The sequence below is a fragment of the Sus scrofa genome, chromosome 1 (genome assembly GCF_054392235.1).
Source record: "Sus scrofa isolate SSC_HxYL_T2T_F1_AM1 chromosome 1, Sscrofa_HxYL_maternal_Yorkshire_Landrace_v2.0, whole genome shotgun sequence".
In the NCBI taxonomy this organism is placed as follows: domain Eukaryota; kingdom Metazoa; phylum Chordata; class Mammalia; order Artiodactyla; family Suidae; genus Sus; species Sus scrofa.
The window spans coordinates 163013667-163038145 of NC_139383.1; the positions used below are offsets into that span (position 1 = coordinate 163013667).

The 24479-nt window shown below is 39.3% G+C and overlaps 1 long non-coding RNA gene across 2 annotated transcripts in view; it reads right to left on the bottom strand.

Moving 5' to 3' along the window:
• Positions 1-23951, bottom strand: part of LOC110257000 (uncharacterized) — a 352563-nt gene extending 328612 nt beyond the window's left edge. For both annotated transcript variants that reach the window (XR_014840918.1, XR_014840925.1), the window contains exons 1-2: positions 23912-23951; positions 23094-23313 (exon numbers count right to left, since the gene is read on the bottom strand). This is a non-coding gene — a long non-coding RNA (uncharacterized LOC110257000). The remainder of the gene's footprint in view (positions 1-23093; positions 23314-23911) is intronic.
• Between the last annotated feature and the right edge of the window lie 528 nt (positions 23952-24479).

Here is a 24479-nt window from a genome sequence, read left to right on the forward strand (position 1 = left end):
ATAGCCACAGCAATACCATATCCAAGCCAAGTCTGTGACCTACACCACAGCTCATGGCAAGGCCAGATCCTTAATCCACTGAGCAAAGCGAGGGATCAAACCCACAACCTCATGGATACTAGTTGGGTTCATTATGGCTAAGCCACAAAATGAACTCATATCCTATTCTTTCTGATGTCAATTAATTTCTTAGACCAGTGAGAAGGATCTAGAAATAGCAAGAAAAATTTCTTCTTCCAACAAATTCACATTTATAAAGTGAACAAAGATAGCAATAAATCTTACTTTTTTCCCTTAAGACATTTATAAATGTACCTGAAGTTGATTCCAGAATAGGATTCCAGATGGTTCTACATAAAATTGAGTTCAAAGTAAAACTATCAGTCTCCACAACTACAATTATGAGCTCAGTAACACACAGGTCCTGGGAAAAAAAATCAAGGTAAAGCTTCAACTGTCATATTAGGACTACAAAAGACTGATACTGGAAAGCAAGGGAAAGGAGTCAAGAAATTCACAGGGCTTCAAATGACTGAGCAGCATATAAGAAGGATTATTGCAGGGACAAAGGTAGCAGATAGGAACTTGACTCCGGGTTTCCTGCCAGGGTGAGAACAATTTCTTAACTTGCTCCTTGAACAATCTGGCCTTAGAGGGGATGCAAGGAAGTCCACACCCAAACAGAGCAGAGATAGCTGGAAAGGAAGCACAGATTCAAAGCTTTTCCTATTCCTGTTACCATGGAATTTCTAATTCCCTTCTTCACCTCACACCACCAATTATAATGCAACAAGCCTCAGGGGCTCAGCCATATTCCTCAGCTTAGCTGCCCTCAAATGAGAGCTCAGATGCCAGTTTCTTACTTCTCATACAAGTAAAAACCTTCTATAATTAAGTTCCTAGAGGATGAAAGGCCATGTGTTCACTGTGTTCTTCCTACTTTTTTTTTTTGATCTATAAACAAAGTAAATTGAAAAATAATTTTTGGCAAGAACAGCTCACACCAGAGAACTAAAAACAATTCCAGTTGTCCAGAAGGACAGTGGAGATAACAAACCATTGGATGGTCTCTGTGCTGGGGCAACGGCATTCAAGTTTTTTTCCAGGTTAAGATTTTTCAATTTCTAATGAACTTTGAAGACAGAAGATGGATGTCACTGCCGCTTGCAAAAACACTTTTGGTTTTCACATGTGTATTGTGAAATGAACCTGGCAAATGAGTGCTTACGGTGGGCCTTTAGTTTTAGGGAGTCCCCATGATTCAGAGGCTGGAGGAAGCCTGAGCCCTCTCTACTTCCCAACTCCCCACATGGCCTCAGGAACCATCACTCATCTGCCCTCTAGTTCCTGCATTTCAGGAAGTGTTAAGTCATTTGCTTTCTGGTCCAAAGACTTAAATTCATCTTTTTCTGTCTCACTGCTGACAAATTCTTAGGCGCTTACAGGAGAAATCTCTCCATGAAGCAGACCTGCCCCAGCCTCCAGGGCTCAGGAAGAGTTCTGTGAACCTCAAGAGCTTTACTCTACTTTCAGTTTTGAACCATTACATTCTTTCAGTAAACATGTAGAGGCTGTCTGCTCCACAGGACACTATACTGGTAACTGTTCCCCAGTAGTGTTTAAAGTTTGGGGGAGGAAAACATTAAGTTAATAGATGACACAATACAATGTGGTAAGTGTTTTAAACACAGTGACCTAAAAGCTGGGACTCCGAGATCTCAGACTTGGTGAGGGTTCCCAGAAAGCTTTCCCAAGGAAATGGTATCTAAGCTGAGGTTTAAAAGAGGTGTTAGCTACCCAGATGGAAATGATGGGAGAGACATTCCAAGGCAGCTGGAATTTTCTCTAGTGCAGTCTGGCTAGAACATACAATTCTACACAGAGAAACTGAGATGAGGGTAAAGAAAATGTTCCAAATGATGGGGAGCCATGTAGCTAACAGAAAAACTAGATGAATGGCAAAGAAAGAGTACCCCCCCCAAAAAAAAAAACATGAAAAGAGAACTAAACCCAGGACAGATGTACTATCATAGAAGCAAAGTATGTTTCGAGAATATGAAAAAGTTTAAGAACAGCAGGTATAAGAGACGGAACATGTCAGAGGCTATTAGCCAGATCATAAATAAAGATCACTGACCCAAAACCTGTAGCAACCAGCCCTGGAAGCCAAGCCACAGCTTCTGTGGCAACAGCTTCACAGGCCCAGACCTTATCAGTAACTGATAGCTTTCCTACTTTTTACCTTCACTTCCAACCTGGACCAAGCAAAGAAACCAAATATGCTCCCCTAATCAATCACTTGGGATACCCTGCTTCTGATGAGCCTTCAGACTCCCATCAAGACACACCTGAATGCATACTTTTGTTTTTTTCACCATTAAGTTTCCCTACTCACCAACCTGCCCTTCAGTCTCTTGTCCAACCCAAGTGACAGTGGTAGACTCTCTTGCTGTAGCCAGTTCGGAATAAATAACCTCTGCTTAATTGATTGGGATATATATATATATATATATATATATATATACACACACACACACACAAACACACAGTATATATTATATATATTCATCCTTGGGTATAACTTTATTTTTATTACTCAAATGAGTTTATCACATCTATAGTTTAATAACTTTAAGGAGCTTGACTAGGAGGCAAAAGAGATGGAGCAGAGACTCTGCCAAGATGGTGGCAGCCAGCCCAATAATTCTTCTCCAGTGGCTCTTAACCTCAGATAGTTGGAAAGGGAGATTAAAGGACTAGAGAGAATACAAGTAAGATGTCTGAAGCAAGTAAGGAAGATTTAAATTAACTTTTCTCCAAGTTAGTCAGCACCACAATGATGTCAGTGTTGAGTGATTCAGGGTACCTGAAGGGGGACTCCTAGACCCCTGTTCGGTGTTAGTCTCAACTATTAGACAGCATAGCACAGGGATTCAAGAGCTTGGATTTTATAATTGGCCCACATAATCCCAGCTCCCCGCCTTCCTAGCCATGTCTTTTAAAAAGGTCCTTCTATGCCTCAGTTTCCCCACTTGCAAAACTGAGATAATAGCAGCATCAAAGTTTTGGGGTTGTTTCAACAATTGCTACTTGTAAAAGCATGTAGAACAGTGTCTGTGCTGTACTGACTGCAGTTAGTTAAGTAATGATTTTCATGTTTTTGGAGGATTGTTCAACACCTCTTCTTCAGCTCAGTATACAAGGTTTAAGTCCCAATCATAACATCCATCTACCTAGTTGATATCATTTCTTGAATGCCTCATAGGCAACTATCCCAGAACAAATCACAATTCCACATCTCTTTAAATGTTATATCTGATAGAAAGTGTATAGTAAGGGGAAAAGCTAGAATCACAATGTTTCCATGAGAGGAGCTCTTCAACTCTGTTGGGAATTGGCCGTCAGCTTCCTAAGCAAGGTTGTTAGATAGGAAGTTGGAGGAAACTTCCAAGGGGTGGGAGAAAGGCAGAGCAATGTCCCCTGGGATTGATCAGTTAGAAAGGTTATATTCACCAGTGAGAATATGTCCAGTTGTCATGATCACTGAGTTCTATCACTGAGTTAATGATGGCACAGCTACCAAGTACCCTCCTTGGGTTTTACAATTACTGTTCTAAGGTCATACACCAGTGCTGTGATGTCATGTCCTCAAATGACTGACAAATCCAAACCAGGCTTTTCCTTCCAGGTAAGTCTCACTAGGCTATTTCTTCTAGTTGACACTAGACAGACAGACAGCACAGGCTTCCCTTCATCTCATGTTCCCTCTCCCAGTAAATGTCACCACTGAAGCCCAGGGCTGCCCGTGCAGAGACCAGCCAGTCATTCCTGAAACAGCTTTTCATCTTCACACCCAGTTAACTTTTCTCTAAGCACTGTCAACTCAGCTTCCTCAGTATTTCTTCCACCTTTCCACTTCATGCATCCTCAAATCCATCTCAGCAATCTAAGCTACCACCATCACCCTAGTATCCTGCACTGGCTTGCCAATACCCTGGGCTCCTGCATTCACACTCCAGTTCTCTTGACTAGCCATAAAAATACTTTATCATCAAAATAGACACTGCTCCTTCTCAGATTAAAACCTTAAAAGGCTTCCTGCCTTTCATAGATGGAACCATGACATCCTTAAGTTTCTCCTATGTAACACCTTGCATGAACTGGCCCTCATTTCCTCCAAGTCTTAGAGCACTACTATTTTCTCAGAGGTCTGGTTGTTGAATTTCTGCTGCATGGGCTTTTTCTTAGTGAGTCTTCATTCATGAACTGACTGCCAAAACGTTGCCTCCTTTACTCTCCAACATTTCAGGGTCCACTGAAATGCTTTCACCAAGACAACTTGCCCTTCGTGCTTTAGCTTCACAGAGCTTATTTCAATTGCAGTGAAACCATTTATGGTGTGATTTTTGTTTGATGTCTGTCACTTCTACTACTCTATTAGCCCCATGAGAGCAACCAGCTGGCCTAGAGCAGGTGTTTTGTTTAAAGGCTTATTGTATAAAGAGGAGAAGGCTAATATTTGGACAGAAAGACAATGACAGATGATTATGACAGATGATTATACAACAGTATTTAGGGTCTTTAGTTTTGGGGCATAATTCAGAGTGACATCTACACAGCTTAGCAGTTGAGACCAGATGAACAAGGATTTTGTGGAGTATATGGAAACAACAGAGCAAGGTAGTTGAAAATCTGTCAATTAGGATTTAAGCGGGAAAAATAGCCCAGAGAATTTTTTGCTGGTCTCTTAAAGATTTGACATGGTAGTATATAGACTCAAATTTAATGTAGGAATTCTAAACTTGATTTCAACTTAGACTAAGCCAATTGTTGAAAGAAAGGGAATAATTTCTCTGTTTGGATACTATGTTTTGTGTTTCTACTGATTGATGGCAAAAAAAAAATAATGTCAATAGGAAGATAAAAATTACTAGCAAAGAAAAGGATAGTGATTATTACTTACCTACATAAAAGGTCAAGTTTATTAGTATGGCTCATTATTAAAATTGTAGGTGCAGGAGTTCCCATCATGGCACGGCACAAACAAATCTGACTAGGAACCATATGGTTGTGGGTTCGATCCCTGACCTCTCTCAGTGGATTAAGAATCTGATGTTGCTGTGACCTGTGGTGTAGGTCGCAGACATAGCTCAGATATGGAGTTGCTGTGGCTCTGGCATAGGCTGGCAGCAACAGCTCTGATTAGACCCTTAGCCTGGAAACCTCCATATGCTGTGGGTGCATAAAGACAAAAAAAAAAAAAAAAGTAGGTGCAGATACTGTTAATCTTTTAAGAAATGAGTATAAAGAGTACACTTCACCTTCAGATTGTCATTTCCAAGAATTATAGTTTACCTATAAGTCCACTCGGGTTAACATTTGGCTAAACTTTATCAATTGGCATTACAATGATAAAATGTTTCAGGAATTTTTGAATCTTTGATACTCAAGAAAATGCTGAATTTCTTATTAGATTATCCTAGGTACTGATGATTAGGAAACCAATTTTACCGGACAGCTGACAAATTTTGAAAGACAGCTGACAAATTTAAGAAAGCCATAGGACAGGTAAACAACTCTGCCAGATGTTTTGCGCCAGAGTGCCAGGGTTTTGTTTTAGATGAGCCCTGCAACTCTTCCAGGGCACCCTGGGAGATGATGTCTCAAGAAGGGCAGTACATGAAATTAGGTGTTGAGCACAGACAGTACAATTTACTGTAATCAGTTTTAACAGTCTAAGCAAAAAAAAAAAAAAAAAGAAAAAAAATTGAAAAATTGTTTCATGAAGGAAAAAAGTTATCCAAGCTCTCCTTGCAAGAGAAAGTATTAACACGTCATAAGATAAATGGTTGTCGTCATAAGATAAATGGTTGTCTTTCTTTAGACTTTATGCCACTTTTGCACAGGTTTTGTTGAGATTTCTAGGTGAGACATTAAAATAATTGTCTTCATCTTTGATGGTATAACCTTTAAGCGCCTAAGAATAGCAGATCTAAGGGTGTGGGGGTGGGGCAGGAAGGGTAGTAATGAGCAATGGTCATTACATACAACTATTGTTTCATTGTCATATGCAAGTGTAAATATTCAGAACTAATTGTGTAAGATTCCCTTTCCCAGACACTTTCATTTTTTATAGCACCACTTCTGTACTGTTTCTGACTTCAATTTTAGGAAAACCTCAGAAAACTGCCACCTATCCAGACTCTGTAGGCACCTCGGGCAGTCAAGTTATCAAGCTGTTTACATGGCAACAGTAACTGTCCAAATACCTCAAAAAAAACTATCATAAGTCATCATATCACACTGCAATTCTATTTTTTGTGAGGGCATATAGTCAGACATTAAGCAATCTGGCAAGAAAATCACAAAAGATAATAATGCATTTGTTACTCAGTCTGGCTCGAAATTACAGCTGGCAGTTAGTAATACTGTAGCACATTTGTGTAACTCTGGAAAACTCCAAATGTAGGACTCTACCCCAAGTGGAGTCAACACATCCACAAATTAATTGCCTAAATATTCTGGAAGATTGGAAACGCAAATAAGCACGGTTTTAAAATTGTATACGGAGTTACTGAAATTTTTATCTGTGTATCAATTCAATCTTTCTCCAATCACTATTTATTGTCTAAATGAGAATGAATTTTTAAATTGATTTAGAAGAAAAATGAGGATACTGTTACATGGTTAAAACACACTTTATTTCAACATCTTATTTTCTCTTCAGGAATTTACAGAAAGTTATTGCAGAAGAAGGAACATGCTAATCTGTTAACTGTGTAGCAGAAAGGAAAGGTAACACTTCATAGCCCTGGTTGGTGATACTAGACTTTAAGGCCTGTTATGGTTGAATCCTGCACCCCAAGAGATGCTGGAGTCCTAACTTGCCTTGTGAATATGATCTTATTTGGAAACAGGATTGTTATAAAGACATAATCAAGTTAAGATGAAGTCATCAGGGTTAGTCCTCTTAACACTTGCGATCTTTTAAGGAAGAAACAGGGAGGCAGCCACCCAAAGAGAGGACAATTTGAAACCACATGGACAGAGCAGCACGTGACAACCAATCCAAGGACTGGAGGAATGCATTCGAGAACCAAGGAACACTAGGGGTTGATGGCAACACCAGGACCTAAGAGAAAAGCATGGGGTAGATTCTTTCCTGGAGACTTAAACGATGACCCTGCTGACAACTTCACGTTTGAACCTCTAATTTCCAGGATCGTGAGAATAACTGGCTATGTCTTAAGCCGCCTGGTTTTGTGGCACTTTTAATGGCAACCTTTAGAAATTAACACAAGGTGTGTCCTCCCAGGTAACACCTCAAAGGGAGTGAGGGCACCAGAATCAGAGGGAGAAAAAAAAATGATAGTTACATGGGGACCTTAGTTGATCCCGTGAGGAACCCTGGAGCTTTAGTGGACCTTCCAACTTGTTCCCAATTAAGGCTACCAGCAGGGCCTCTGTACTCTGCACAGACCAGTCATTGAACATGGGCCACCTCAGGGTGTCACCTTCCAGCCAAGGCTGGTGCTCAGGAGACTCAGCTGTGAGCCCTCAATAAGCCACCCTACCAGCAGTTGGGGAATGAGTGCCATCTGCAAAGTAAGCTCTAGCCCAGGTACAGTATTTACTACATCTTGTGTGCTACAGCATGTGTGGACAGGTTCCAAGTTAGTAACATTGTTAGCATGAAATAATGTGTTATTAAGCTTGATGGATATCTCCCAGTTGCTCTTACTGACGTTATTCACACTCCATCACACCAGTATGAAAACCCTCACATTCCCACATCCATCCATTTAAGCTATAGCCAGATGGAAAGTATATTTTAATGGATATTGTCCAATTAATATAGTTGACTATCTTCACAATATAATCATTGGCAAGTGCTTCTTCCATGAAGTTAAGAAATGTATAAAACTTCTGGGTACTTTTGCACATTTAAATCTTTGCAGAGGTATAAATGCCAAATAATGGAGTAATTTTTATCTTTACAAAATTAAAGTATTCAGTATTTTCAAAGTTCATAAAATTTTATGGCTTTTGTGTTTGTCTTAAGATTATAGAAATACTTGTGTATAATGCCAGAAAATTACATTTATCTTTTAATCATCTGGAAATTATGAAATGTCAGATGGAGATTCAGCTTTTTCTAAATTAATATCATGGTATGGACAATTCTTTGAGTCTGATTAGTTGCCAAGTTCAAATATAGATGTTTCTAAGCTATCTGATTCATGAAATTCTGTTTGTATCATTATAGCACCTTTTGTATCAAGTATGTTTAATCCCTTAAACAAGTCTTGGCTGTAGTTCCCGTCGTGGGGCAGTGGTTAACGAATCCGAATAGGAAGCATGAGGTTGCGGTTCGATCCCTGGCCTTGCTCAGTGGGTTAACGATCCGGCGTTGCGGTGAGCTGTGGTGTAGGTTGCAAATGTGGCTCCCGAGTTGCTGTGGCTCTGGTGTAGGCTGGTGGCTACGGCTCTGATTCAACCCCTAGCCTGGGAATCTCCATATGCCACGGAAACGGCCCTAGAAAAGGCAAAAAGACAAAACAAAAACAAAAAAACCCACAAGTCTTGGCTTCATTTCTCTGTATTTACTTGCAGAGAAACAAATTCAACTTGCTCCATTTAAAAAAAAAAAAAAAAAAAAAAACTCACCTAGAAATCCATCGATGGTCAAAATATCATGAAGCCATCCTCACAATACTGACTCTTCCCATTCAGGAACTTCTTTGAAGAAATATTGTACAGACTTCATAAAGGTCATCTTGATGTTTTTGATGGTTCCTTTACTTGATATTTTTAAAAGTTTATTCCTAGGTAATAGAGACTTCAGTTCTATGTTAAGACACGGGTTTTTGTTTTCCTTTATCTACTAGTTGCTATTTGTATACTGCTAGTTAACTTTTTTTCCAACCACTTTTCCAAAATATTATTTACTGGAAATTTTCTAACGGAGCTCAGATTTTCCAGAGAAAAAAAATATCGTCTCCTAATGATAGTATGGTATCTTTTTTAACAATCATCCTTTCATTTCTTAATTAGAATTATTCTAAACTTTAGTAAAATGCCATGTCCACTGATATTTTGACACCTATATTTTTAAGGTATGAAAGCTTTTTCCCCAGCTTACAAAATGTGAGTTTTGGCACTTGTAGGTTTTTGGGTTTTTTTGTTTTTTTTGTTTTTTGTTTTTTGTCTTTTTGCGATTTCTTGGGCCGCTCCGCGGCATATGGAGGTTCCCAGGCTAGGGGTCGAATCGGAGTAAATTCCGGCCTACGCCAGAGCCACAGCAACGCGGGATCCGAGCCGCATCTGCAATCTACACCACAGCTCACAGCAACACCGGATCTTTAACCCACTGAGCAAGGGCAGGGACTGAATCCGCAACCTCATGGTTCCTAGTCAGATTCGTTAACCACTGCACCATGACGGGAACTCCGGCACTTGTAGTTTTAAACTTCAAAATAGTTTCATTGAGGAGTCTGCTTTCAATTCCAAATCCTAAGTGTGATCCTTTTAGGCCTGACCCTAAGCAATGACAGAGGCAGTCTCCATTGCAACAACCACCACCCCCAGACTTGGAGCAGAGAACACACTGCAGTCTTCAGAAGGAGTTTCAGTCACGAACTCAGGCCTCCCCACTCCAAGCCAGCCACACTCTTATGAAGACCTGCATTCTGTGCCTGGGTCTTTGGACAAGACCTCTCTCAGATGCCTCTGCTGAGGCCTCATTATGTGGAATGAGGGGACAGAGAGGGGGACTTGAAGATGCCTTTGTTGACTATTACTGAATAACTCAGCATTTTCCCTCTGGGCCTCTGCCTCCTTTCATCCTTTGTTCAGGCTCTCTGGGCAGTTCGGTTTGACATTGAGGTGTTTTAGTAGCATATCAGGAATATTTGATTTTGTTGTTTTCACTTTTATAAAACCTCAGTATCTTTGTATACTAAAGAGGCATTTAAAAAAACAATTATGGAGTTCCCCACCATGGCTCAGTGGAAACGAATCTGACTGGCATCCATGAGGACGCGGGTTCAATCCCTGGCCTTGTTCAGTGGGTTATGTATCTGGCATTGCCTTGAGCTGTGGTGTAGGTCACAGACATGCCTCAGATCTGACATTGCTGTGTCTATGGTGTAGACCAGCGACCACCGCTGATTGGACCCCTAGCCTGAACCTCCATGTGCCACAGATATGGCTCCAGAAAGACAAAATAAAAATAACAGTTATTTTGATAGCTGAAACTTATGGACTTATTTTTACACTTACTGAGCATTAATCTTTTTCTTCCTTCTCAAAATACCTTGCCTTTTGTTCATTTCTCTTTACTGAAATACTCATTAAAAAATCAGATTTTTCCAATGATCTCATATTAAAATCTCTTAACAGTTTCCTATTAATGTTGAAATTTTCATTACAGATAATATTTGACTAATCCAAAAGAACATCCTTTTACTCAGCACCACAGAAAATTTAAAAATGGAATTTTTAATCCAGATTTTTTTCTACTATGCTTTGGGTGTTTTAGAAATCCTTTAGACTTCAGGACTACACTGCACCTTCTTTGCCAAGCATGCCTTCTTATAACCCATGATATCTTCATCTCCTTTTATGTTCAGTTGCATTCTTAAGGTTTCTGGGGTTTTTTTGGGGGGTAGTGTATAAAATGGGAAATAGAAGTTTCAGTTTCAATGCATATTCTATTTTCTCATATAGTAGAAGTTGACAGTGTTTCAGAGTATATATTGGATATTGTCCAAAAGCCTAGTGAGAATTAGAAAGCTGCAAAATAAAAATATAGGTATATATTCATACGGGCAATGGAACACTCAGGCACCAGCACTGGGACAAACACAGCACAGCTATTTTGGAAAACTGTCCATTGTTACTTCCATTACTTGAGTTTTACAATTAGGTTACAATACAGTAATTCTATACCAGGTATATATAACAATGAGAATTTTGCATATATCCCAATAGAAATATGTATGAGAAATGCTAAGATTATCCATTGTAGTGGCCAATTAAAGGCAAGTTAGGTTACACTATCGGAAGGTAGAAGCCTAAGTACACTGAGTATGTACAATGAAGCATTATAGAAGGAAAAGACAAAATGTACACATAACCAAAAATTAAATTTGTCCTATTTGGTAAGATGCCCAAACAAGACAAAACACAGCAAAAATGCACTTAAGAGTTCCTAGCAACATGTAGGCTACCCAGACTAAATCCTGAAGAGGAAATCCACATAGTTCAATAACAACATTAAGTTAGTAATCAAAAACCTCCTGATGAGGAATAGCCCGGGACCAGACGGTTTCATTAGTTAATTCTACCCAACATTAGAGAGTGAGTGCCGACCCCTCTCAAATTCTCCCAAAATTTGCAGAGGAGGAAATGCACCCAAACTCACTATGTGGCCAGCACTACCCTCATACCAAAGCCAGAAAAGGTCACTCTAAGAAACCTACAGACCAATATCCCTGGTGCATATAGATGTAAAACTTCTCAAAACATCAGCCAACTGAATTCAACTAGTACATTAGAAGGATCTTATATGAAAATTAAGCAGGATTTATCTATAGGGTACAAGGATGGTCAACATACACAAATCAATAAAGAAATATACCACATTAAGAGAATCAAATGTTGTCATATCATCAACTCTTTCCACACACCCAAAAAAGCTATTATATAATGAAAAAGAGGTACCAACACTACAGCTGTAATCATTCTGCAGTAAGTATCAATACGTATGCACATCTTAAATTTACATACTGTGTCAATTATCTTTCAATATAACTGGAAAAATAAGATTTTAAATTCTTAAATCTATCAATTTTACTCTTTAGCTATTTTACTAATACATTTCTTTTTATCCTTTATCAACTGGTTCTTCTTGCTCAGGTATATGAGGATTAGAGAAGACTAACCTTCCTATAAAAATCTCTAGTAACATATTAGGAATTCATAATCATGTACAATTTTAAGGCAAGGATAATTCTGTTTGTCTCATTTTGTGTGTTTTAACTTTGTTTTTCTAAAAGCTTGTATAAGTATTAGTAAATAAAGGAGAAGTTGGAGAAATGTAGACCAGAAAAGATACTGTTTAGACAACTTTGTTTCTAAAGGTTTGTGTAAGTATTAGTAAATAAAGAAGCTGGAGAAAGGCAGACCAGAAAAGATACTGTTTAGACAACATGTATTTATCAAACAACTTTAATATGCCCAACAATGGTAACAAGCATTTAGCTTTTTCCCACTGAAGACCTCATTGTGATCAGGCACATAAATAAAGATAATTGTGACCAATTATTTTGGAATTAGGATGTGTGTTTAAAGAAAAAAATGCATATGAATAATCCTAACATGAGCGGTTAGGGGAAATGTGACTCCAATTCATCCCTAGCCTTTTAAAGCTGCTTTTATTCCTAGTCATTTCAAAATCAATGGTAGGCAGTCCCTCCCCTCTGACAAGCCTGAGTAGACACCAGCCCAGTGAATTCTCTTCAAATAGAATTTGCCAGTTACAAATAATTTCAAGTCATTTAGAAAACATACACTTGAGTAATAGACTCCGCAAAAATTTACTATTTTATCCATGGGTATTTGATTAAATAGTAAAAACAACAACAACAAAAAAAGGGGGGGGGGAGCCAAATTGTTTTGAAAATGAAATGACTAAAGTGTTAAAATTTTCTCATTAATAGTCAAAGGATATAAGTGACTGTGTGGAACTCCCACATTTCTGTCAGAGCCTAGAGAGAACCAGTCTATAAAACCACTCCCTAACTAGTCTGCATAGTTCCAATTTCATTACCACTTTTTGATTATCTCAAAAAAATGTATCATACCAGACATAATGTTAGAGTTCCATGGAGCATGCGGATGCACTTTTGGTTTTTAGTTTAAGTGAAATAGGAATCACCAGAGGGTTTATACAGAAATGATCTGATTCATGTTATCAAGGAGTCATTGCAGGCTCTAGAGCAAGCATCTGCCTTTACTCCAAAAAATGACCCAATTAAGAGATGGTGACTGGGAGCAGGGTAGGTCAGGGAGCAAGCTGTACACTTCCAACTCCAACACCAGATGTGAGGACAATAGCCTTCCAGAGACTGTTCAACCAGCTCCCACAGTCAAGTGTAGATCCCTGTGACAAATCTCTCATGTAACAGAGGTGGAAGCATAATGAGAAAAAATATATACTGACTCAGACTCTGGAAAAACTTATGGTTTCCAAAGGAGAGAAGTTGGAGGGTGAAGGGATGCTAGGGGTTTGGGATGGAATATAAAATTAGGTCTTGGTGATCATTTTACAACTATAAATGTAATAAACAGTAATATAAAAAATACATATATGTACATACATCATAGTGGTACTACTACTGATCATATCCTGATACAGGTAGTAAGGGGAAAAAAAAGTCAGCAAAATGAAAATATAACCTCATCACTGACTTGATGGGATTGAGGAGGTCTAAAGGAGAAGAAAGAATTAAGCATGACTGATGGATGGATGAAAGCTGGCAATCACCAAGATTGATAACATGCAAGACAGCAGTTTTACATGGGCAAGCCCTGTTTGCATTTGAAGCTAATGAGTGATACTATGGTATCGATCCAAGTCAGTACCTATAGAGTGTTGATCCAAAGGGTGAGGTACATTCTAAGGAACGTTCTGAGGAAAAGGAGTATTTTAAGAGCCAAGAAAACCAGGAAGAAAAAGTGTCCAGAAGCCCAAGGGGTAGCCATTGAAGATGGAAGGAGCAGCAAACCCTGTCAATTGGAGCCCAGGGTTTAACTAAGAGGAGAAATTGAAACTATCCTCTTTATATTTAACAATTAAGAAATTATTAATGACTTAGAGTAGTTTACATTTTAGTGTTTTTTATTAGCAATCGGGAATGAAAAACAGTCCCTAAAATGGGTATCAGCATGACTTGTGATTTTATGATTACATAAAATCTTGCTGAGAAGAGCAACAAAGTTGTGGTTTATGGTTCTGCATTTGCCTTGGAGATCAGCATAATGCAAAGCACCCACAATGGGCTCAATATGTTTTACGTGACTCCATTTTGTAATCCCCTCCCTGATTTTCTCATCTTACCCTGCCACGTCTCACTTCCTACACATTACACTCCTGACCCTACTGACCTTTCTGTATTTATAGGTGTTTCTCCAGTTTTTAAATAATGTAGCTGACTGCTACATACACCAATACTAACAGTTCATCGAGACCTACTGAGAAGAATTAACCATTTTAGAAGTTTCAGTGACTCCTCCCCTCTCCCCAGAATTCAAAACACCTGTTGTGGAATACTAAACAGTATAGATGCTCTTAAAATATATTGATAAGTTTTAAAATATTCCTTTATGGAATTGAGAGCACATATTAGAATAAAACAGGAGTCACTTGGTGCCCCTATGGTTAAGGATTCAACATTGTCATTGCTGTGGTTCGTGTTTGATCCTTAGACCAGGAACTTTTGCATGCTTTAGACATGGCTAAAGAAAGAGCAAAGTTGACATGTATTACCTCATTCCTGTAACAACTCTGAGGATATTATTACCCCAAAATTATGCAATAGCTAACAAAGAACAGGTGAAATTTCCCAAATTCATACTAGTAACAATTAAAATATAATCAAGTCTTTCTGCTTGCAGACCGGAGATATGTCAATAGGTATGTTAGTGTTTACATCAGAGATAACCATCTTGGAATTCATGCAAAATGGAGTGGGAATAGAAGTGACCCAAGTGACTATTTAATCTGACCCCAAAAATATCCACCAGTTATTGTTCTAGGCTTTTCTCTTTGGCTAGAACAGCTATGCGCCCAGGGTGAACACAGACCCCGTTTGTTGAAGATGGTAAAGCCCTACACCCCAGTTCCGGGACCTCTGTGTGACAGGGGCTGCCTTGCAGCCTGGCCAACCCGCCAATATTTCAATTTCTATTGTGTCTGAGCCATTAATCATGTGGGGGCCCATTTCTTCTTGGATCTAGTCCGTCCCCACAACATGAACAGCCAGACATCCCATGGCACACACCTGCCTCTGCACTTTGATGCAAGACCGCCAATCCCATTATGGCTTTATTTCCTTTGTGATGAGGCCTCGCCTGCTTGGTCTCCAGCACAGGTAGTCAGGGTTGATAATACGCTAAAGAAGTTTAGAAATGCTCAGGGGGGTCATTCCAGAAAGATTAAAATAGCCTCATGGATGAGCAGTATTCTGTTCCTCTGCTCCCATAAAGGACAGTTATTAAAGCCAATGATTATCATTAAGGACAACTCTGACCCAGGGGAGTTGGCGGAAATCATCCGGGCTTCACTTACAGCCATTTGGCTTCCTGCACCCCAGTGACTTTTCAAAAAGACCAATTAGCTCTGTGGGAAATGTAACTGGAGATAAAGATACAAGCAGGACAGGAAAATTTGAGCGATAGCTTTCATTTTCTTAAAGTTAAATGTCCCTTTTTTTTTTCCCCAGCAATATCACACTAGTCAGCCAGTCTCAAAGGAAGAAAGGTGATTTCAGTGGCCCCTAAAAAATGCATTTAGCTGCAGGCGCCGTGATGTGTAATCATGCTGTCTGACAATAGCTTTTCTCTGTCACTCCCCAGCTCTTCCCTGTGTCACTGCTCACCCTATTCAGTTTTTAATTTGCTTGTCACACAATCCCTCTAACCTCACCTACCAGTGAAAAAAATAAAAAGCTCTCAGCATGACAGAATCATTGTATCACTGTATACCTGAGTGCTTGAAATGGGTGTGTTGTACTGTTTCCAGAACCCCTGCTGCTACTGCTGCAAACGATGAATCCCCTAATCTAGTCAAAGATGCCCCACTTCCTTGTGATCCCCTTGCTCAGGCCCTCAACACGCAGGATCACCTTTTTCAAGTTTTCAGCATCTCCCCCAAAGAAATTTACCTGAGGCCACCCTGTCACACATCTCAGCTGCTTCAAAAGGCTGAAAATTCACTCAGGAGGGTCTTGTGTGTGATGAATCACGTCTGCCTCAAAGTGAGGGCTGTGTGGTCTCTCTCCCTTGTTCTGGGCTGATAGAGCTGTTCCAAGAGGGATTTTAGAATCAGAATTAGGGGGCTTAAAGGGATCTTACAAATCCTCTAGTACAACTCTCTCTGGGATCTACAGGTGAAGTGACGTGCAGAAGGTCACTGGATTAAGTAGTGGAACATCAACTACATTAACCCAAGGCTCCTGCCAGTCCTCACAAGCTTTGCCTATGCTGTGTTGAGAGAATTGTTATTATGGAAACCCTGCACAGTCTAAAAGAGATTAGGTCAGAGATCAGTTCTCTGCCTGTGCTGCCCTATTCCCAAGATTAATTAGGGAGTTCCTCATGTAACTCAAGTCAGTGATACTACACTCCTTAATTTATGCAATTCCATTGGCCTATTTCTCTCAGTTTAGCTTCCAGTTAGAAACACAGGAAAGGTCTGGCACCGGACATTCCAGTGTATCCGTCTATCCCCCATACAAGCACGTGACCAATAATTGATCAAGACGTATTAAGGGAAAGAGGTTGTTTAAAAAAGTAAAAAAAGAAAACACAAAGTAAACACATTATTACAGCTAAAATTCAAGACACTAATGGCACTAAATTCTGGAGAAGATGTGCAGCAACACTAATGCTCATTCTTTACTGTTGGGCATGCAGATGGGTGCAGCTACATTGGAAGACGGCTTGGCAGATCCTTACAAGGGTGAAAACAGGCTTATCGAACAAACATACTCAGATATTTACCCATTTACTTTTGTTCACACAAAAACCAGCACATGAATATTGATAGCAGTTTTATTCTTAACAGTCAAATTGGTAGCAACCTTCAATAGGGGAGTTAATAAACCATGGTTCATCCAGATAACACATTATTCAGCAATAAAAAGAAATGAGCTCTATCAAGATATGGAAGAACCTTCAGTATACATTGCTAAGTAAAAGCCGCCAAACTGAAAAGGCTATGGACTAATTCTAACGAAATTCTAGGAAAAGCAAACTTAGTAAAATGATTAGCAGCTGCCATGGTTTCAGGGGGAGGTGATGAGATGTAACAGGCCATTTTTAGGGCAATGAAATTATTCTGCATGATACTGCAACACTGAATATGTGACATGAGTTTATCAAAACTCAACTGTACAAAGGGGTAACCCTAATGTATTAAACTACAGACTTTAGATAACAATGTATTAATACTGATCCATCAATTATAAAAAAAAATCTACCACACTAATGAGAAGATGTTAATAACATGGGAAACTATGTGCCAGAGAGATGGGGCAAATAGGAATTATTTTCTCAATTTTTCTATGAACATAAGATTGCTCTAAAAAAGGTTATTTAAAGTGTAAACACTGCATATTTGACAAGGAAAGCATTACCATATCGGTACAGCTCTTGCTGACCTAAACTTTCAACTGCAAATTTTCTCATCATTCAACTCAAGTTACTGAGGCCACCCCCCAGTCTCTTGGATCACTTGTGATTCATTGATTCAACAAATATTTAAGCCTAAGTCCTGTGGATAATACATTCTAATACAGCATCAAACATTCATATAAAATTTCCAGGTATTACTCTAAATTCTTTATGTGTGTTAATACCCACTACAAGGAATGGAATTACTAGTATCATCCTTATACATAGATGAAAGCTCAGGCTCTGAGAAGCTAAGTAACTTTCCCACAGCTACGGACAGCACCATGCCATGAGAACTGAGGTTTGAACCCAGATCATCTGGTTCCAAAATACTTGCTCATAACCACTGCATCAGAGCAGATAAAATGAAGGTGAAACTTAAGAACCTGACAAGTGATTATGGTCCTTCCCAGAAAACCCAAAACTCAGTGGCAGAAACTAAGGGAAGCGAAAATTAGCAGAATAAAATTAAGGAGGCTTGAGAAACTCTATCCACTAAAAAACTTATTAAAGGGCTGAGAGAAAAGAAAATCATGGACTTGGAGAAGAGACTTGTGGTTGCCTGATGGGAGGGGGAGGGAGTGGGAGGGATCGGGAGCTTGGGCTTATCAGACACAACCTAGAATAGACTTACAAGGAGATCCTGCTGAATAGCATTGAGAACTATGTCTAGATACTCATGTTGCAACAGAAGAAAGGGTGGGGGAAAAACTGTAATTGCAATGTATACATGTAAGGATAACCTGACCCCCTTGCTGTACAGTGGGGAAAAAAAAAAAAAGGTAGAGGAAAAAAAATTAAAAATAAAAAAAAATAAAAATAAAAAATATAAAAATAAAAATTAAAGGGCTGAGAACAGCAAAAGGGAGACCTACAGGCTATGCTGGCAAGTCAGACTTCAGACAAGACTTCAGTAAAGACCCTTCAAGGCAGAAGGCAGAGCAGAGGGGCATGAAAGAACACTCCTATTTGGGAACTGTGAAAAGTCTGACAAATCCCCCTGAGCATGAGGAAATAGTCCAAGGTTAGGCTAGCCTTGGTCTTGGTCAGATCAAGGAAACATTCTATGCTGCTGATTCTCCAAGTGTGGTCCCTTGGCCAACAGCATTAGCATCACCTGGGAGTTGCTAGATATTCAAACACTCAGGCCCCATCCTCTGTTTCAGGATCTGCACAGTCGACCCTTGTACCATTGGGGGAGGGGGTGCCAACAATCTGTGCCATCCAAACTCTGCATATAACAGTTGTCCATCCATATATGGTGTTCCTCATTAGCCATAGTTCCCTATTCAAGGATTCAACCAACTGGGAATTGGGTAGTACCATGTAGTATTTACTACTGAAATGAGTGGTCCCATGTGGCTCAAACCCATGTTCCTAAGGATCAACTATACTAATAGCCCTCCAGGTGACTCTGATGCCTGCTCAACCCTGAGATCCACCGATATAAATCATTCCCAAACACTTGGATGTTATTTGGTAGGGGATGGCAAACTATAGAAGGATTTTATCATGAGGGGAAACAACAGATGCAGCAGGCAAAACCTACTCAGCTAGTCAAAATGGAGTCCCAGGGTATGCTAAGATGCTTTGAAAATAGAGAGGATTAGAATCAACTGATTCTGTCAATCTCTATTCCCACCTTCCAAAAAGGTGTCCCTGGTGCTATTCCTTACCCAAATAAAGAGATTTGGCCATAACTAATACTCACAGAATGCCCACCTCAGATGTACATATTAACTCAGATACACATTTCACTTCCAAGAAGTACTCAGCTATGAACCCTGAGACCATATTTGGGCTGTGAAACTAGGAAACAACACCCTTTGGGAGTCAATGAGGCACTTGTTTTGTTCCTTTTCAGCTTTTCTTCCTTTTGAAGCCCCCATTTTAAACTAGTGCTGGGGGCTGCCTCCAACCTCTTTAAAAATCTCAGCAAATTTCACTGTGCTATGAAGCCTAAATTAGATTTGGGGCTGGGGAGGTGGTAGGGGGAGTTGTGTCATTCACCTTGTTTCCTCTACACATTGGGAAGAAAGGCTTAAACTCAGCTGATTCAAGATCGAGAATGGGGGGGGGGGGCTTTCAACAATCTGCAAAAACAACGTCACCTGACAAGAGAAGGTAACATCTTTTTAAAGTGGGTTCATAATAGAAATGAAAACAAAATTGTACCAAGGATAGAGCCGACAGCAATAAAAATTACCATGCTATTGTTGACAAATCTAAGTTATGTGAAGGGAAATTAGCATACACCACTAGGGAAAGTATTTGGGGAAACTACTATTATTGCCCTCAAAACTCTGTCCCCATCTGTGTTGCTCTTGTTCATCCACTGCCTTAAGAATCTACCAGAGATCCTAAGCTTGAGGTGACTATGTTTGTTGTTTCCTTGTATGGGCCACTCTGTTTAGGACTTTTCTGTTTATATGCCTAAAGCATTATGCAGAAATGGAAGCATTTATTTACTATAAAATGATTCATAATAAAAATACACTTTGTGGTCCAGTGGCCCTAGGAATCACATAAAACCATTTCCTTTCTTACCGATAAGGACCTTGAACTTTCCACCTCTGCATTCGTGGCCCCATCTGTCTAGTGCATGACACACTCCAAGCCCGAGAATCATTTTTTTTTTTTTTTGCATTTGCTTTTTAGGGCCACACCTTGTCATATGGATGTTCCCAGGCTAGGGGTGGAATCAGAGCTGTAGCTGCCAGCCTACACCACAGCCACAGTAACACAGGACCCAAGCCATGTCTGCGACCTATACCACAGCTCAAGGCAATGCCGGATCCTTAACCTACTGAGCAAGGCCAGGGATCAAACCTGTGTCCTCATGGATGCTAGTCAGATTCGGTAACCACTGAGCCACAATGGGAACTCCGAGAGTCATTTTTCAAAGTCAGTTATTCGAAGGAAACTTTAGAACCGGTACTATTGATATTTTGTTCCCTTGTCTCCAGCCTGTCTGCTAAAGAAACATCAATCCCACTTTCTCCTTTACTATCTAGGATTTTAGGCTATATACACTTTTTACTGATTTTTCTACTTTCATCTTCCACATGAATAGCAAGTGAAGCAATCTACCATCAAAATAGATGGAGTGATCTACAGTAATAACTACTGCTTTTTAAAAACCAACCATAAAATAGACTTGATATGACAATGCAAATCCATGTTTTGTGGAAACAATAGATTTTATTACACTTCCTTGAAATCTTTACTGAATAAAAAGTCCGTTATCAGGATGTCTCCAAAAAGCAATGTGTAAAAAACTTATACATCAAATTATACTTGAAAGACAACCAATTATTTGGAAATCACTGTCTTTAAGACAAACTCAAATACATCTCTTCCCAAAACACTGTGTTTCCCTTTTTTCTGCTTATAGAAAAACCAAAATTAGTTCCAATCTTACTTTGTTTTGTAATAAACACAAGGAAAGTCCTTCAATTTTAGAGATTCAGAGACAAACCCAATTATGGAACAATGCTTTTGCAAACAGTTTTATTGTTTTTAATCACTTAATTCGATCAGTTCTCACTTGTGAGTCATACAGACATGCGATTACAATTCCAGACTAACTTTTGAGTTGTACTGAAATGCTCTCAAGGGATATTGAGAAAGGCTGAGACCTGGGACCCTTTCCTGCAGTGCTTGCACCTGAACAAAAGCCTCCTGGAGCAACAGAATATGAAGAAATGGTAAGGGACCAAATATGATTGCACACATGTGAGGTTGGAGCAAATTATGAACAAAATTCAAAGTTCAAAACCCAACTGCCACTTCTGAAGTGCTGGAAGCAAAAGCTGGAGCCTGAGTAGACTCCCTCAAAGGATGGCAGGCCACCCAAGCCCCACCAATCCCCTCCCATCCACACTCACCCCACTTAAGAAACCAGCCCACCTCACTCAGGAAGAAAGTAAGGACACCTGTTACTTGTTCTCACTTCCTTGTGCAGCACCAGTACCAATAAAGCCTGACCTGCACTTCTAGTCTGGCTTCAATTTCTATAGATTACAAGAGTCCATCAAGGTGGATTGCTAACTATTACAGAGCAGCACAATTATAAAGCTTACCAAATTTAACTCATTAGAAACTCCATAGAATTTCCAAGAAAGTGGCCAGAAATTCATTAGACCTAACTGCAGATTTTATATTTCCTAGGATGTTTGAAAGTTCCTCCTCATATTGACCTCAAATTGCTTATCTGTGTGATTTCTAGTTCTACCCCTTAAGACTGATTATGGTCTTATTTTTAATGACTATAATTCTAATTTTCTCCCCCAATTATATTTTTTCACTGTTCTTAACATGCCAAAGTCTTAAGTCCTTTGGCATCCATTTCACTCACGCAGAATAAAATCATTATTTTTAAACGCATGCCATTGAGAACTCAAAGTATTTTGATTTTCTCTTTGCATTATGAGTAGCTATTATAAATCATGCACTGGGCTTGACACTCTGGGTGTAGTTTAACTAATTAAGGACTTAGAATACCAGAACTAAATCCTATTTTTATTGGAAACCCAATATTATATTTCTGCTAGCTTTTACACATCTTTCCTCATACAAATCTTGAGATAAAGACTTTTTGCCTTTTTTTATGTTAACAGTTACTAAGCTTCATCTCCCATACCCTGTACTTTAAGGTGAACTGAGAGTCAAAGCCAGCTCATTAAGAATTGTTTGCTCACCTGTCTTCTATTAAGCCAGACCTTGAGAGTTACAAAAGTGATAAACAATGCCATTCTTACAAATTGTTTTTGTGTTTGGAGAAATTTCGTTCTTTTTTCATTTAAAAGTTGTTTAATTTTTAAGTCTTACGTTAACATTTTTAAGTATATGAAGAATTACTGAAGGTAAATAAGGATGAGAATGTTACAAAGAGTTTGCTATGAGACACAAATTAATTGAAACATTTAAAAATTGATTTGTCTGGAGTTCCCGTCGTGGCTCAGTGGTTAATGAATCCGACTAGGAACCATGAGGTTGCAGGTTCCATCCCTGACCTTGCTCAGTGGGTTAAGGATCCGGCGTTGCCCTGAGCTGTGCTGTAGGTCGCAGACGCGGCTCAGATCCTGTGTTGCTGTGGCTCTGACCTAGGCCGGTGGCTACAGCTCCGATTAGACCCCTAGCCTGGGAACCTTCATATGCCGTGGGTGAAGCCCCAGAAAAGGCAAAAAGACAAAAAAAATGATTTATAAATATACAATAAAAACATAAGTGTTTAGACCTCTTAATCTCTGAACTGAAATTTCCATTTTGGTGCAAATGTCTTCAGGAAATATTGAAAGCAATTCCATTAAGAGGTGTGGAAGAGCAATATTTTTAACACCAATTTTTTGGTGAAAATGAAGCCTCAAGTTTTTATAATGGGAACACACTGTAATAAGTAATTATTAGTACAATATAATTAAATTAGTTGCAATAATTACAGTTAAACACAGAGACCAAATATGACAACTTCTTGAACAGACAAAACCACTTCAGTCATACAAGCAAAAAACGACTTTAGCATGTTTTCCAAGAAGAGCGAGACTAGACCTATGTCGCTTGTTAATCCCTCTGAAAAATCTTAAGTGAAATTTAAATGGTTCACACAAGTTAATATAAACTAACCAAATCCTTACCATCAAGAAAACGCTAGTCTTAAAACCCACCAGTGTGAGGAATACACAGTTGCTGCCTCGTCATTCCATGAGCTTCTTTAACAGGCCTCTGAGACTCATTTAATCTTTGGCTTAAGGGCTTCCAGCTCACCAACTTTTTGCGTGTGCACATTGAACTTTTACTAATTACTATCTTGGCGATTCAGCGGTTTTACATCTGCTATGTCTGAACTTTCGACATCTAAAAACATAAACAGTAACACAACTCTGGATGGCAAAAACAGTGACAACAAATGTATATTCTCATTACATCAGCTTGGATTTTTAGTGCATTTAGAAATATATTTTCAATTCATCCAATACACTGCAATGGTTTTTGCTACACTTACTATAAAAGTTTGCCTTTGGAGTCATGAGACTTGGGCCAACACCTAGCTCATTAGTTGAGGCCAAGTTACCCAACCATTTTAAGTTTCAGTTTCCTTATTTCTAAGGTTGAGATAATGACATTTATTTGTAGCAAACTATTTCTCTGAGGCCTAAAACACTATGTCAGCACTTCACAAAGCTGTGTCTCATGACTAATGAGATTTTTCTCTTGTTTGGAGTTTTTTCCCCAGAAAAGCTACCACATAAATATTGTGAACCAAAGAAAACAACCAGTGGGCCTGCTTACCTTCTCTATCTCTCAAGGTCCCAATGGAAGAACAAAAAGAAAATATAAAGGGAAGCAGAAAAACCATAACAAGACTGAAAACCATGAAGTGGAAAAATTACAGCCCAAGATACTGAGAAACAGACCAAGAGAAAATAAAATAACAACCAAGGGAAACACTCACCCAAGAGAGCAGAGGAAAGGGTGGCTCTCCCCAGAACTCTGAAGAAACTGCAGCAGAAACGCACTGGAGATAAGGAGCAGGTGTGAACCTCAGGCTCACGAGCAGGTTAACCACTAACAATCTTAATTCATGACAGCTGGCCAAGTGGGTGCCGCCTCTCCCATCCCCAGTTAGGCAGAGAGTAGAAAGAGCTTTAACTTTCTGAATAAAACTTGAGAACCACTCTCAAAAGAAAGTGGTCTGTCTAGGTAGCAAACCAGTGTGGGTGTCAAGCTCAAGATAAAAGAGTGAAGCTTGAGCAAACTCTTGACTTTATATCAGATACTGGAAAAATAAAATACACTGCAACAAAAACATAGAAGGCAGCTTTACCCTGGAGTAAATGCAAATTAAGTGTTCTCCCTGGAGATTAGAAGAGCCTTTACTTTGGCAATTATGGGGATCCACAGCCTGGCTCCCTTTTGTGCACCTACACTCAGCCCTACTAATAAAAACCACCCCATTGGTCTTTCCATTAAAAGGAACAGACTGCTAGAAAAATAGGTCTCTAGCTGCAGAGGGAAACCAC